Consider the following 15,713-nt stretch of genomic DNA (forward strand, 5'->3'; position numbering starts at 1 on the left):
TCTGTCTCTCTCACCCTCTGTCTCTCTCACCCTCTCTCTCTCTCTGTCTCTCTCACCCCTCTCTCTCTGTCTCTCTCACCCTCTCTCTCTGTCTCTCTCTCTGTCTCGCTGTCTCTCTCTCTCCCTCTCTCTCACCCTCTCTCTCTCTCTGTCTCTCTCACCCTCTGTCTCTCTCACCCTCTCTCTCTCTCTGTCTCTCTCACCCTCTCTCTCTGTCTCTCTCACCCTCTCTCTCTGTCTCTCTCTCTGTCTCGCTGTCTCTCTCTCCCTCTCTCTCACCCTCTCTCTCTCTCTGTCTCTCTCACCCTCTCTCTCTCTCTGTCTCTCTCACCCTCTCTCTGTCTCTGTCTCTCTCTGTCTCTCTCACCCTCTCTCTCTCTGTCTCTCTCACCCTCCCTGTCTTATTTTAACTGCCGTTATACCTACACCGAAGTAACCTACCCTTCTTTCTTCAGATCTGACTCAAGTTTCACACGGGAGACCTCGGAAGACAGGTAGGAACACCTCCCCTCTAGTATAGTACCTTGAGGGACTGCGGATCAGGTAAGATCCCAGGCGGGATTGCTGCTTTAGAAATTGTGAAGAGGGGGCATCCAGACACTGGTTAAGGGGTTCAGAATCATTCACATCTGGGTTTTTTTTGTTCGATTAGTGAGGTCAACACACACACACACACAACTATGTAACAAAGACTAATGGTCGTAAGTATAAGTGTACTACAATAAATAAACTGTTATGTAAAAAAAAAAAATGTCACGGATTTTCATTTTCAAAATCTGGTCACCCTACCCATAGAGATATGGATATTGTCCTAGATATATTCTTGGGGGGACTATGTGAAGGAATTATTAATATGAGATAAGTATTAATTCCCCCATTAGTAAATATAAAAACAATCTAAGACTAAAATTCATAAATTCATCTCTTTAATATATGGACCCCATTTTTTCATTAGTGTAATTGTGTTTATCTTAATTAATGAATATGTAATTTGTACTTATTTATACATAATGTTTACAATCAATTATGATAAAATGGTTATCTAAGTGTATAATTACATGCTCTGATAGCATCACCTATGGTGTATAAATTGTAGTATTGTATGCTTAATATCTCCTTAAGGGTACTCCACAGAATATGTTTTATGAATAGATGCTTTATATATTCTTCATGACCTCCATTTCAACAACAGGGGGCGCACATTTGTTTTTATACGGGTATAAGAATATACTTTATACTTTTTTAATTGCTTTTCTAGCTTTTTGTAATTAATAAATTGTTTAATATGTATAGCTTTAAAGATATGATGTTACTGACTGCCTACTGTATATGATTTCCCCGTTCTGGTGTGTGTATATATATTTTTCCATGTATTTATTTGCCTTTTATTTTCATTATTTTTCACTTTATATCAACTGTGAAGTGACTCTGTGAGCACTACCTCCACGATTTGCTCTGTCATCTGGTGGGTGGGCGTGCAATAGCGTCATGAATGGAGCTGTAATTGCTTATAGTGGTATATGTGCACTTTTTGTCTAGCCAGAACGGGGTAACTCAGTATTTGTCTGTTTGACTGCTTGACTGCGCATGCGCCAGACGGCGAGACTGGGGAGTTTCCTTTGCCACTGCCGGGGGTGTGTCTTGGCATCGGGTGAGCTCCCAAGCGAGGCGTGTCTCCCCGAAACGTTTTAGACAGCTGGTATGTGCAGGGAGTCCCTTTGTGCTTACCCGCGAGGCGCATGCGCGACAGGCGCGATTTTCATTGGTTAGTTACATTTTGTGACGTCACTGTTTGGCGCGCAAAAACGGCAGTCAGCTGTATTTAAATGTTTGTTACACCGTGTATGGCACTTCTTGATAAAGTGCACTAGCACGAAACGTGTAGAAGAGTTGCAGCCCTCTATTTTATGACTTGTCAATAAAGGAATTGTTTGCCAGACCTGCTCTCTCTACTCATTGCTGTGCGCTGCACACCTTCTGCTCTTACACAGCACCCTCACCCTGCAGTGTACACAGCACTGACTGCACAGAACTAACCCTTCAGTTTACATAGCACTCTCACCCTGCAGTGTACACAGCACCCTCACCCTGCAGTGTACACAGCACTGACTGCACAGCACCCTCATCACAGGAACACATCTGCTGTTCCAGCACTATTACTGCACCCTAATGCTGGCCTGCAGCGCCCTCTGCTGCTCCTGCACTCACATACCCACAGCACTATTACTGCACCCTAATGCTGGCCTGTAGCGTCCTCTGCTGTTCTTGTACACACACACACACACACACACACAGCACTATTACTGCACCCTATGCTGGCCTGCAGCGCCCCCTGCTGTTCCTGCCTCACATACACACAGCACTATTACTGCACCCTAATGCTGGCCTGCAGCATTCTCTGCTGTTCCTGCGCGCACACACACACAGCACTATTACTGCACCCTAATGCTGGCCTGCAGCGTCCTCTGCTGTTCCTGCACTCACATACACAGCACTATTACTGCACCCTAATGCTTGCCTGCAGCAGACTCTGCTGTTCCTGCACTCACAAACACACAGCACTATTACTGCACCCTAATGCTGGCCTGCAGCAGACTCTGCTGCTCTTGCACTCACATACACAGCACTATTACTGCACCCTAATGCTGGCCTGTAGCGTCCTCTGCTGTTCCTGCACTCACATACATAGCACTATTACTGCACCCTAATGCTGGCCTGCAGCAGACTCTGCTGTTCCTGCACTCACACACACACAGCACTATTACTGCACCGTAATGCTGGCCTGCAGCACCCTCTACTGTTCCTGCACTCACATACACACAGCACTATTACTGCACCCTAATGCTGGCCTGCAGCACCCTCTGCTGTTCCGAGACTCACAAAGACCCAGCACAATCACTGTATGTGTGTGTGTGTGTGCATGTGCGTGCGTGCGTGCATGTGTGTGTTTGCGTGTGTGTTTGCTTTTGCCACTGTTGCTGCATGTTCTGTGCTATAAGTATATGTAGCCATGTAACCTGTGGCCACTGAAATCCTCTGCCCAGCACGTAAGTCCTGGTACCAGCGCAGGCAGTGCTAGGGTTAAATCTGCCCTTGCTGTAGAAAGCAGTCCCCTTGAGTGAGGGGGGGGTGTGGGGGGGAGGCTTAGGGCCTGGGTGCTGCCCATACGGGGGTGAGATGTACACAAGATAACCGCGAGCGCACATAAAAACAGAATGATAATTATGATAATGAGTTAGGAGATAAAACAAATGAAATGTTAGAATAGGGGGTTGGGAAAGGATCATACAGACGTAGCCGGGCTCCCCTCTCTCGCATTGTTGTTGTCTGATGGGAGGGTTGCAGCAGGGCAGGGAAAGCTCCGATATATCTTTAGGGCGCCGCCATATTGATTACTGGCGCAGGCGCAGCAGGGTGTGGAGCTGGCTAGGGAGCAGAGGTCGCGCATGCGCGGGCATAGCTGTCAAAGCACGCGAAGGAGGAATAGTTCCTATAGGGTGGAGCGTAGCGGACTACGAGTCCCAGCAGCCACCCCGAGACCATGTGACGCCAGGGAACCAATCGGGTGGCTGGAATAGCGGGAGGAAGGGAGATAGGGTTGCACGGACGCGCACGTTGCTCAGAGCTAGCGGGAGGAGGAAGGGGACGGAGCTCCAGGTGTAGGGAGGCTCCCAGCCCCTACCTAGGCCTTATACCCCGGCCCAGTTAGGCCCTGAGTCCCCGTAGAGTGGAGCGGAGCTAGGGATTGGCCCCAGACAGGTTCCAGTTCCCCTTACTGTGCCAGTTCAGAGACTAAGTAAAGAGACAGTTACATATCTAGCAGGGGTCTGGGCTCAGGCCCCGCTACTGTTGCTGCAGCCATCTGGGTGGGATCGCCCCGGGCGGCTATTGCTGAATCCAGTCGCATCTGATCCTTTATGAAGATCCTTGGCAGGCCCGGCAGGTAACCATCACCAAGTGCACCAACGATATCATACTATATTCATACGGGACATAGTGGCTGCGCAGTCACCCATATAGATCAATTATCTCACTTGAGAGTGGGGGACATATTGTTTGGGGTGGGAGCGTCCTGCGAGATGCAGTAGATAGTGTCTCCTCTAGAGAGGGACACCTGTTGATATATATATATACTGCCTATGCTATATAGTAAAGTCATCCGTTTTTTTTATATGCTGTGCGTGTGGAGTGATATACAAGTGTCCTGCGAGGAACAAGCGTCCTGCGAGGCGCTGCTGAGATCTTGGACCTGGGTTGCCCGTTAACACAAACACCACACCCTGCCTACCATGGCTCTCCCCTCGCATCAGATAGTGCGTAATGGGGCGCGGCAAATGCAAACGCCCGCCTGCCGCATGGTGGCCGTGAGCCAAGTACCTATTGCCGTACCATTAGAGATATTGCAAACGGCCCTACGACAACTACCCGGTTTTTCCAAAGCCCACCTGGTAGACGTTCTCATAGACCAAGACTCTAAGTGGAACACCTTGCTAGTTGATTGTCGCCGAGATTTGGTGGTCCTCGAGCCCGCCGTTCCCCAATACCTGCAGCTCCCCAACTCCCCGCCCGGCGGAAGCCCCTTTGTCTACCCACTTCGAGAAACCCCCCCATGGAGGGACTGGGTGACGACTGCCCTACCCCCACCTCCGCTCCTTATCCGGCTAGTGAAGCGGATAGCTGTCAATCGGAATTTAGTTATCAAGGGTCCAGCGTATCCGAAGAAGCTGGGCTGTGTAGGGAGATGCTGCAGAAACTCAATGACAAGGTAGGCCAGCTAACCGCACCACCCAGTTTACCCCGTTATTAGAAGCCCTCACCCTGGCCACACACTCCCAAAATTACCGGAAATTTAAAGCCTTCTCAGGGACCCTCCCTGTCCTGATGGGAGAAGATGGGATAGACCCATGGAAGGAGCACACCCGAGGTGTGATGGAAGAATGGTCCTGTACAGACGCAGTGAAACGTCAACGCATCATGGAATGCCTGAGACCACCAGCGTCCACTCTGGTCAGTATTCATCGAGAGCAGCATCCTGACCTGACCTCTCGGATGATGGTCGACTTCTTATCAGAGGCCTATGGTGTAACCGAGGATGATGGAGCCCTGTGGGCCAAATACTACGCCATCAACCAAAAGGATGGAGAAGACTTGTCTGCCTACAGTTCATCCACCGGGTGCAAATTGCGTTAGGACCCTTGCTTCACCATAAGTATGTTATAGCCTCGCAAATGGATGAATACCTCCGTAAGCAATACCTGCGGGGATCCAGCCCTAACCACCCTATTGCAAACATGATTCGTGATAATCTCACTCGAGGGATCCCCCCCTCATTCACCAAGCTGTTACAACAAGTCAAGGAACATGAGGCGCATCTAATGCTTCATTCTCCACAGAAAGCTAAAGTACCCGCCACCCCCAAAAGTAAGGGAGGTAATGAGAAAAAGGAAGACCCCCCGGATAAACCCGGGCTCGAACGACCGAAGTACTCCGGACGAACCTCGCCTCCGTACAATTGCCGCACTCCGCCGAGGGATCTGCCCTGTTACAAGTGTGGGAAGAAAGGGCATATCTCCTATGATTGCCGGATGGGAGAACCCCATGACCGGAGTCCCTCGCCCAAGAAGTTCACGCCTAACGCTATGGTCTATGGCGTCTACGCTGCCAGCAGAGAAGACCCTGTTCCCAACCAAAGTGGCGAAGGTCCCCGGGACCGGATTTATCGAGTGGGGCCGATGGCTCTTATACAGGTACTGGTAGACGGCATCTACTCCTCCGCCTTACTGGACACGGGGTCTTAGGTGACCATCATATATCGAGGGTTCTATGATCAACACCTCCAGAATCGGCCACTGAAGTCGGCCGAACATATCAAAGTAAGAGGGCTAAGCATCGAAGACTACCCCATCGATGGCATGTGACGGTGTCCCTGGAGATCCAGCAGCTCAACACCGGGAAGTCCCATCCCATGAACGTAGACGCCCTCGTGTGTCCGGAACCCAAAGATCTACCTAAGTACCCGATCATTCCGGGCACTAATGCGGACATTGTGCAAGCAGTTATCCGGGCCTATTTGCAAGAAACCAATGAATTGCCCATGTCCCGTCTCCAGCTGCAGCTTGTCCAGACGGACCCGGACCCCCCTCCTTCGGTCTCGGATGACTATGGACTGTTGTTCTGCGGCAGAGTGGGTTTAACCAAAGTTTCGCCAGGACCAGTACAGAGGATGCCCGCCTGGTGCGCGTACGCTGAACGAGCGGACACGGAACAGCTCTTTTCACTAGAGAGTACGCCAGAGAAAGACGGTAACAGAGGATACCGGCTAGCACCTGAATTTTGGGATTGGCCGGCCGCCCTCGCCGCATCTATGTAATGGTCCAGAATGTATCTCCTTTCACCATGGCCATCGACGCAGGACAAAGAATAGGGAGAACTTATCCAGTCAGCTCAGTGGACGAGGCTGTTCAAGTCAATTCCACCCGAGTGGAACGCTCCTCCGCGGGGTTGGACTTCGACTTCGGCTCGTCCGGATTATCAGAGGAGTGGAAGGAGAGACTGCGGGTCCAATTGGAAGAGAGGCGAGACGTATTCTCTACCGGGGAGATGGATGTGGGGTGCAGTCGCAGTGCCCAACACACTATCCGGATGAACGATACGGCTCCGTTTCGGGAACGTTCCCGACGACTCGCTCTTAGAGACGTAGATGATGTACGGGCCGTTCTTCAAGAGATGGAAGAAGCCGGGATCGTCACGAAGTCAAGAAGCCCTTACGCCTCACCCATAGTGGTGGTGAGAAAGAAGAATGGGACAGTGAGGCTATGTGTGGATTACAGGACACTGAACAATCGTACGGTTCCTGACCAGTATAATCTTCCCCGCATAGAGGAAATCCTGAATGCCCTCAATGGGAGTAAATGGTTCATTGTGTTGGATCTCCGGTCTGGATACTACCAGGTACCCATGAGCCCTGAGGATCAAGAGAAAACAGCGTTCATTTGTCCACTGGGGTTCTATCAATTCACTCGCATGCCCCAAGGCATATGTGGGGCACCGGCCACCTTCCAACGGCTAATGGAGAAGACCTTAGGGGACTCTAACCCCCGAGAATGTCTAGTGTATTTGGACGACATCATCGTCTTTGGCTGAACGTCAGAAGAACACGAGACTCGGCTCCTGAAGGTGCTCGACCGGTTAGCCCGAGAGAGGCTCAAGCTCTCTCTGGATAAATGCTGATTTTGTAGGACTGTGAGCTACGTGGGACACATCGTGTCCGCGGAGGGAATCACCACTGATCCCGCTAAAATAGAAGCCGTAGTAAGCTGGCCCCGACTCGATAATGTGGTGGAATTGCTCTCGTTCTTGGGGTTCTGCGGGTACTCTCGCAGGTTTGTGGAGGGATATTCCCGTCGGGCCAAAGCCCTGAACTGCCTCCTCAAAATATATCCCGAAGACACAGGCCAGAAGGCCACCCCTGCCCGACAGCCCTTCGGAGACAAATGGACCTCAGAGTGCGAACAAGCTTTTGTGGACTTGAAGCAGAGTCTGACAGCGGCCCCAGTGTTAGCCTATGCCGACCCCGAACAACCGTATATCCTACATGTGGACGCTAATCTAAGTGGACTAGGGGCGGTGTTGAATCAAAAGCATCCAGAAGGATTGCAACCTGTGGCCTACATCAGTCGCAGCCTGATGGCCAGTGAGCAAAATTACCCAGTGCACAAGCTCGAGTTTCTTGCCCTGAAATGGGCCATTGTGGACAAACTCCATGACTACCTCTATGGGATTACCTTCGAGGTGCGTACAGACAACAATCCTCTTACCTACATCATGACATCGGCTAAACTCGATGCGGCAGGACATCGCTGGCTAGCAGCACTCTTCAACTACAATTTCACCCTGAAGTACAAACCCGGTCCCTTGAATGTGGGGGCAGATGCTCTATCTAGACGACCGGGGCTGGCCGCAACCCCCGACGACGATCAATGGGAAGAAATCCTGGGACCGGGGATGCGGGCTCTGTGCTGCACCGCAGCCATAGTGAATGATCATGTAGCCTTCTCCGAATTAAGAGTGGCCGATTCCCTAGGGTGCGCATCCAAAGCCATCCCGGAGGAATACAGGGACCCCAGTGGTATGCACATCACCCCTGACAAGATCATAGCCTGGAAAGATATGGTGCGTTATCAGGTTCGTGACCCGGTAGCGGGGGCCATCCGCTATGCTTTTCAGAAAAAACATCCAGATCTAATCAAACATGCCCCTGGCGATGTGGGGGGCATCCTGATGCGGGAAGCAGATAAGTTCGAAATACGGGACAATTTACTATACCAAGTTGTAGAATATCATAACCACCCAAATAGGAGACATCTGGTTCTACCTAAAATGTTACAATATCTGGTGTTGCGGTCCTTACATGATGAGCATGGTCATCTGGGTGTCGACAAGACTTTTGGATTGGTGAGAGATCGGTTCTTCTGGCCAAAAATGAGAGAAGCCGTAGAGCACCACTGTCGGCGGTGTGTTCGGTGCATTCAACGAAAAACACTGCCCACCAGGGCTGCCCCAATGGGCCATTTGAAAAGTACTGGTCCCATAGACTTAGTAAGCATGGACTTCCTATTTATTGAACCGGATAGCCGGGGCATCTGCAATGTGCTGGTCATCACTGATCATTACACGAGATAAGCGCAAGCCTTCCCAACAAAAGACCAAAAAGCCATCACTGTTGCCAAGGTGGTCTGGGAGAAATAATTCATACATTATGGGCTTCCTCAACGACTACATTCTGACCAGGGCAGAGACTTTGAAAGCAAATTGATAAGGGAATTACTAAAGATCTTACACATTGCTAAGTCCCGAACCACTCCCTACCACCCAGAAGGGGATGCATTGCCTGAACGGTTCAATCGGACGTTACTGGACATGCTGGGTACCTTGACGGTGGTGCAAAAGGCTGAGTGGAGCAGACATGTGGAAACGTTAGTGCACGCTTACAACTGTGCTAGACACGATTCTACTGGATTCTCCCCCTATTTCCTGATGTTTGGGAGAGAGGCTCGACTGCCAGTGGACATACGTCTGAGAGTCTCCACTGACGGAGTTCATAATGCCACTCACTTCAAATATGTGCAGAGGCTACAAGAGAACCTGCAACAGGCCTATCAGCAGGCAGAAAAATCTACAGAAAAACTGAACACGGGAAATAAGAGACGTTATGACCACAAGGTCAAATATAGGGATATTCAGCCGGGAGATGCAGTACTCCTCCGCAACTTGGGAGTACCCGGGAAACATTAGTTGGCTGACCGGTGGAGAGAAGGAGTGTATGAGGTAGCGTCACAAATGCCTGGCCTTCTGGTCTATCGTATCAAGGAATCGGAGGGTCGGGTGAAGGTATGGCATAGAAATCACTTACTTCCTATCCCACAAGTAGAGGAGGGGGAAGTGGAATGGCCTGCAACCTCATTGGATTGTGAAATGACTCAGGGTGAGAACGGTCCAGAGACCGACAAAACAATACATCATGAAGACCCTCAAGAGGGAACCTCTCAAAGGGGCCCTCAACAGCGAGCATCTCCCGGTGGAGCTACGGGTAAAGGGCTCGGTGAGCAAACGCCCAATGCGGTGGCTCCGGAAAATTCTACGTTGGACCCACAGAGTCCATGTTTTGTACCTTGTAATGATCATGTAGAGACTGTAACTCCCACAAGGGAAGAGGCCGAGCCTCAGGACCATGATAGTCATTCTCCCGAGCGAGTGGCTGAAGAACAGTTAAGGCGAAGTCAGAGAAGTGGGCAGCCTCCAATGTGGATGACCAATGATCAGTTCAGGGCACCCCATTATGAGGCTCAGCAGTGGGCTCACAACCGAGTAAAGTCAGTAATCGTGATGTTCAGTGAGATGTATAATCTTATCTAGAGTGTGGAGGGTGTCGTTATGTATTCATGCATTTTTCATTATATAATTGTTGTACCAGTTAAAGGTTATCGTCCAAGCTGGGTCGTTGGAATCCACAAGGGGGAGGATGTAGCCGGCTCCCCTCTCTCGCATTGTTGTTGTCTGATGGGAGGGTTGCAGCAGGGAACGCTCCGGTATATCGGAGTTTCCGCGACTTCAGGGTGCCGCCATATTGATTACTGGCGCAGGCACAGCAGGGTGCGGAGCTGGCTAGGGAGCAGAGGTCGCGCATGCACGGGCATAGCTGCCAAAGCCCGCGAAGGAGGAATAGTTCCTATAGAGTGGAGCGTAGGGGACTACGAGTCCCAGCAGCCATCGCGAGACCATGTTATGCCAGGGAACCAATCGGGTGGCTGGAATAGCGGGAGGAAGGGAGATAGGGTTGCACGGACGCGCACGTTGCTCAGAGCCAGCGGGAGGAAGAAAGAGACGGAACTCCAGGTGTAGGGAGGCACCCAGCCCCTACCTAGGCCTTATACCCCGGCCCAGTTAGGCCCTGAGTCCCCATAGAGTGGAGCGGAGATAGAGATTGGCCCCAGACAGGTTCCAGTTCCCCTTACTGTGCCAGTTCAGAGACTAAGTAAAGAGACAGTACATATCTAGCAGAGGTCTGGGCTCAGGCCCCGCTACTGTTGCTGCAGCCATCTGGGTGGGATCGCTCCGGACGGCTATTGCTGAATCCAGTCGCATCTGATCCTTTGTGAAGATCCTTGGCAGGCCCGGGTACTAGAGTGCCCGGCAGGTAACCATCACCAAGTGCACCAACGATTCATACTATATTCATACGGGACATAGTGGCTGCGCAGTCACCCATATAGATCATTTATCTCACTTGAGGGTGGGGGACATATTGTTTGGGGTTATTGAACATGGGGTGGGATCACCCGGTGGAGGTGGGAGCGTCCTGCGAGACGCAGTAGATAGTGTCTCCTCTAGAGAGGGACACCTGTTGATATATATATATACTGCCTATGCTATATAGTAAAGTCATCTGTTTGTTTTATATGCTGTGTGTGTGGAGTGATATACAAGTGTCCTGTGAGGAACCACTCCCACTCTGGTGGGAGCCAACGCAGGTGGAGGCGTTGCACCAAGTACAAGGTTATACATATTATTACGCGTACCCCAGGCTCTCTGTGGCGGAGGCTCAGGCCCTGCGAGCCTACAGGTTATACAGCACATGGTAGCGGACTGTGTTCACTATGCAGAGTATGATTGTCTCTGATATTGTCTCTGATGTACTCGCTGCTGTACTCACGACTCTTGAACGTCGAATCTTCTTCCTGGGAAGCTTGAATCGGTGGATGCTCCTGTAGACTGTGTCTGCGAATCTTCTAGCGGCTCCTCACTGCAAAACTCCTCCGATGGCCCCTCAGAGAGAAGGTGAGAGGGGCAAGAATTGGTCCCAAACACCCAAATAATAAATGACTGATAGGGAATATGAGTATGAAATAGAATATTATATTAATCGCTCACACGGGCGTGTGCGAGTGCCCTTATAGAAAGAATTTTGCAGACAATCTCTGATGCTTCTGCTCGTGTTTCATCCAATGGGACCTCAGACAGATAAGTAGAAACAGTGGGGGTTGGTCCCAGAACAGAATCCCGGGAAATGACTTGGTATGGATATAGAAATATATATAATCACTCACATGGGCTTATGTGAGTGCCCTCATATAGCAGGTACGTGACTCCAGATATGTTGGTTAATACGCAGCTCCTCTTAATCATATAGTGGGAGGCGACGTGAGATTGGTAATAGGGGGTAACAACTTTATTGGACATAAGGTTAAGAACAAAATAAAATATAAATAAGCGGTGTGACTTACACTAAAAAGCAAATACGTCCTGTAACTGAGATGCTGCCCGGCTCCTGCTTGGAGCTGTTATTCTCTCCGCGTCCGGGGGTCTGAAGCAGGGGTCTTCCAGCAAGCAACTGAACAGAATGAAAGTTCTTTAATATCTTGCACTAACCGCGCCCTGGTTCCGGTGCATTGAGCGCAGTCGCGCCCGAGATCTGTGGCGCCAGCACGCGAGGCTCCGCAGCTTTGGGAGGAGGAGATCCCGGAAGACCAGTGGTTTACACAGCGGAGGAGACGCCGGTGCAGTGGACCCTCCGTGGCAGCGAGCCATCCTCTGGTTCTCCGTACCTCACCCCCGGACACCATCGCGTGTGTTACACATTATGCCCTTACACAGGGCTTTCTTGTGAGTTCCCACTGCCTGCTGCCCCTTTCTTCTTTCTGTATGAGAATATAGTGAGCGCTTTCTTTGGGTTACCCAGTTGTTGTGGTCACAGTTATGTACTTGTGCTGTGCTGGGAGGAATTGCACACCAGTGCTTTGTATTCCTGTTATTTTCTGGGGTCTCATATCCCACAGACAAAGCGCTTTCCCATATGTTCTCATGGGCTTTTTCGCACTCTGCCAGCTATAGGTCTGCATTATTGTCTCCTGTGTATTTGTGGGCATCTATTTCTAACACTTACCTGCCTAGAGGTCTGTGTTTATTCATTGTAGGCACCCCATCATTTGAGAGAGGTGCATGTTGTATTATTACACAGAGCTGCACTATCTCTCTGTGTCCTGCGCTCCGTGACTTCTTCACACCAATACGAATAGAGGATTAACAACGAAGATCCAGTGAGGGCTGAGCTGCAATCTATCACCGTCTGTATATCTTTGTGTTATCTTTTATTATTATTATATTAGCTACGGTTTTGTACTATACTTATTATTGTACGCCCCAGACACCAAGAGAGGAGCGCCTGGTGAATCTTTGGTTTACTGTATATACAATAACGCTAGTGTAGGGGAAACATGGTATTATGGGGATAATACATTTTAACCCCTTCACTCCAAACAGGGTTTAGGGTTAACCAGCCGGGCATAATACCTATATTATTGGCATGGTTAACCCTCTCCCACCACACACACAGAGGTACCAGAGGTACACACACACATACACACACACACACACACACACACAGAGGTACCAGAGGCACACACTCACACACAGAGGCACACACACACAGAAGCACCAGAGGCACACTCACACAAGACGAAGTTGAGACATTAGGGGGTCTGACATAACAGCATTAGGGTCAAAGCAGCCATTTTGTTTGATTATTTTAGTCCGCCATCTTGTTTGTCTTGTCTTTGTGAGTTTAAATGTCATCTTTCTATGTGAAGAAATCTGTGTGAACGAGAGAATGGAATGTTTTCGCTCCTAGCTGACTTTATAGATCTTTCCTCATCCAATCAGCTTCCAAATGAAAGTGTAAACAGGCCAGATGTTATGAGAAGCCTGTAAGATAAGCTCAGTTTCTCATACAATGTGCCAAGTGGCAGAACTGACCTCACATTTAACCGAATTATGATTTTTAGCTTACATACATTTATTATGTATTACAAAATGACATCAGCTTTAGTATTGTTATTATTACAAAATGAGGTAATATTTAGTGACGTGCAAGCCCCCTGTAACAGGGGACTTATCCCTGTTCACAAATGTGCCTCTAATCCAGCAGTGTGGTGGTTAACTGCTGGTAGCAAATTAACTAACACCACCTGCCTGATTACAGGTGGTAGAAAAAGCCTGCCTTTGAGACAGGAAGTGACTCCTGAGCTCTGACTGAGAGCTGAACTTTGGAGAGACAGAGCAGTGTTCTTGAGTCTCACAGGAAGGAGAGACTGACCAAAAAGAACACACATCTCTGGAGCTGACCGGTCTTGAGCTCTGCCCAGCATAGCTGATTGCAAGACACCCAATAAGACTTCTAAACCTGGATGCTGATAATTTTCTGTGCACGCATGGGTGTGGTTCCAGGAGAACAGAGAAGCTAACAGATAAGACTTTCATTATTAAGAGACTGCTTATATCTGCTTATTTTCATGCTATATGTTTTGGGGCTGAGAGAAATGCTTGACTAGGGAGATGTGAATTAATTGCATAGTGTTTTCACTAGAAATACTCCCAAGTGAATGGAAGCTTCCCCCCCCCCTGTGTTTGGATAATTTCCTGATGAAAAGGAAAAGGCACAATAAAGCCTATTATAATTTCACATTATAAAGCCTCCTAATTGTGTACCTCTGTGAACGTCCATCTACATATGGTGTCCGAGGTGGGACAAGAGGTGTCTTTGTAGTTAAAAAGGACTGGAGAGTTTTAAGTGAAATTTTTTTGTTATGCTTTTTGCCTACAAACAAGTCTGAAAAAACCTCATGCAGCAGAGATCAGAGTTAAAGTGAAACACACCATTGAAACTTACAAAAACACAGATGGACTCTTTGCCCCAATCCTAAGAGGAGAGTGACTGCTGAAACAGCTAATCTTTGTTTTTGCCTATCACAAAGTGTAATACGGTCATTGAAATAAAGATTTTGCCTTCTAGCCATAGTCAGGGTTCAAGAAGTGAGTCAGCCCTTAAAAAGGGATAGGTGTTTGTTGTTTTCAAAAGTTTCGCTGAAGCAGTGAATACATACTGTATGGTGACCCATGAGTGGTACTGATTTTGCAAATAAAGGTTGCCACACCGCATAGGGCTACCAGCTGCGAATGGAGTATATGCAGAAAAGTGTGAAAATTGATACAAAGACTGAGCTGAAGCAGGGGAATTTTTAGCAAACAAATGCTGAGTGTAAAATTGCCCTTTAAGGGGAAAAGGTATTTCAAAGCCAATTGCTGAGTGTTGTCACCCTGCCGGGAATGAAAGAAATAGTCCACTGCAAAGAATGTTTATTTCTGCAAGTAAAAAAGTCTGCCTATATATATATCTTGGGAGCAAAAACAGACACCTAAAGTGTGAAGTGTGAATGCCATAATACCCAAAGATGGGACTGAAAATTACTGAACTCAGGCAGAAAACCAAATTCTGTTGCTGAGGCAGCGGAGCTGCACCTAGCAAATAAATGGTGTATAGCAAATAGACTTTTTACCTAGCAACTGCACAATCTTGTATACCTGATAAAAGAAAATGCATGCACAGTACTGCTGATATTGAAAAAAAAAAATTACCCAAGAAAGAAAAGTCTACAGAGATGCCTGTGAGAGCTACAACCTCTACAAGCAAAATATGCCCATCTGTAGGACTACCACAATTGGGGGTTCTAGCAAATACAGTGGCAACAACTGCAATAGCGCCTCCTGAGGTCAGGAAGAAAATTACACCTGATAGCCTAAAAATGGAGGACAAGATGCAGCGTTCCTGTAATGAACCCTACCCCACGGAAGAGTGGCCCTTCCAGTCCAATAAAGAGGAAGACATCTCTTACGGGGATCCCGAACCGAGTCACACCCACAAAACACCCCAAGAATGGTGAGGGTGCCTGAACTCGGCACGAACAGAAAAGACCGCTCCCTTTGATGACGAATATGATCAGCAGGAGACAGAGCGGGAGCAGTGGATCACCAAATATTTCCGTCAGCTATTACAGTTGCAAGAAAAGCCGGGTGGATCCAGTGACACTGCTAAAACTTCAAATGAAGATGGAGACCCCAGTATCCCTGAAGGGACGGTGTCATCCAAATCAAAAAGGAAGAAAAAGAAAAGCGGTTCTTCACTTACCGTGGAAGTAACAGACACATCCGCAGATCCTGTGGAGAAAAAGGAGGACCGAGTTGCCCTGCAGCCTAGAGAAAATGGAGAATTCGTCCCGCAGTTAACCGAATATCCAGAGGGCCCAAGGCAGAAGTCGTGTACCCCAAAGAAGTGTCTGTCCGGTGCCAACAGTGAGGAACCCTCAACCAGTCATCCCAGG

The sequence above is a fragment of the Ascaphus truei genome, chromosome 3, assembly GCF_040206685.1.
Source record: "Ascaphus truei isolate aAscTru1 chromosome 3, aAscTru1.hap1, whole genome shotgun sequence".
NCBI lineage: Eukaryota > Metazoa > Chordata > Amphibia > Anura > Ascaphidae > Ascaphus > Ascaphus truei.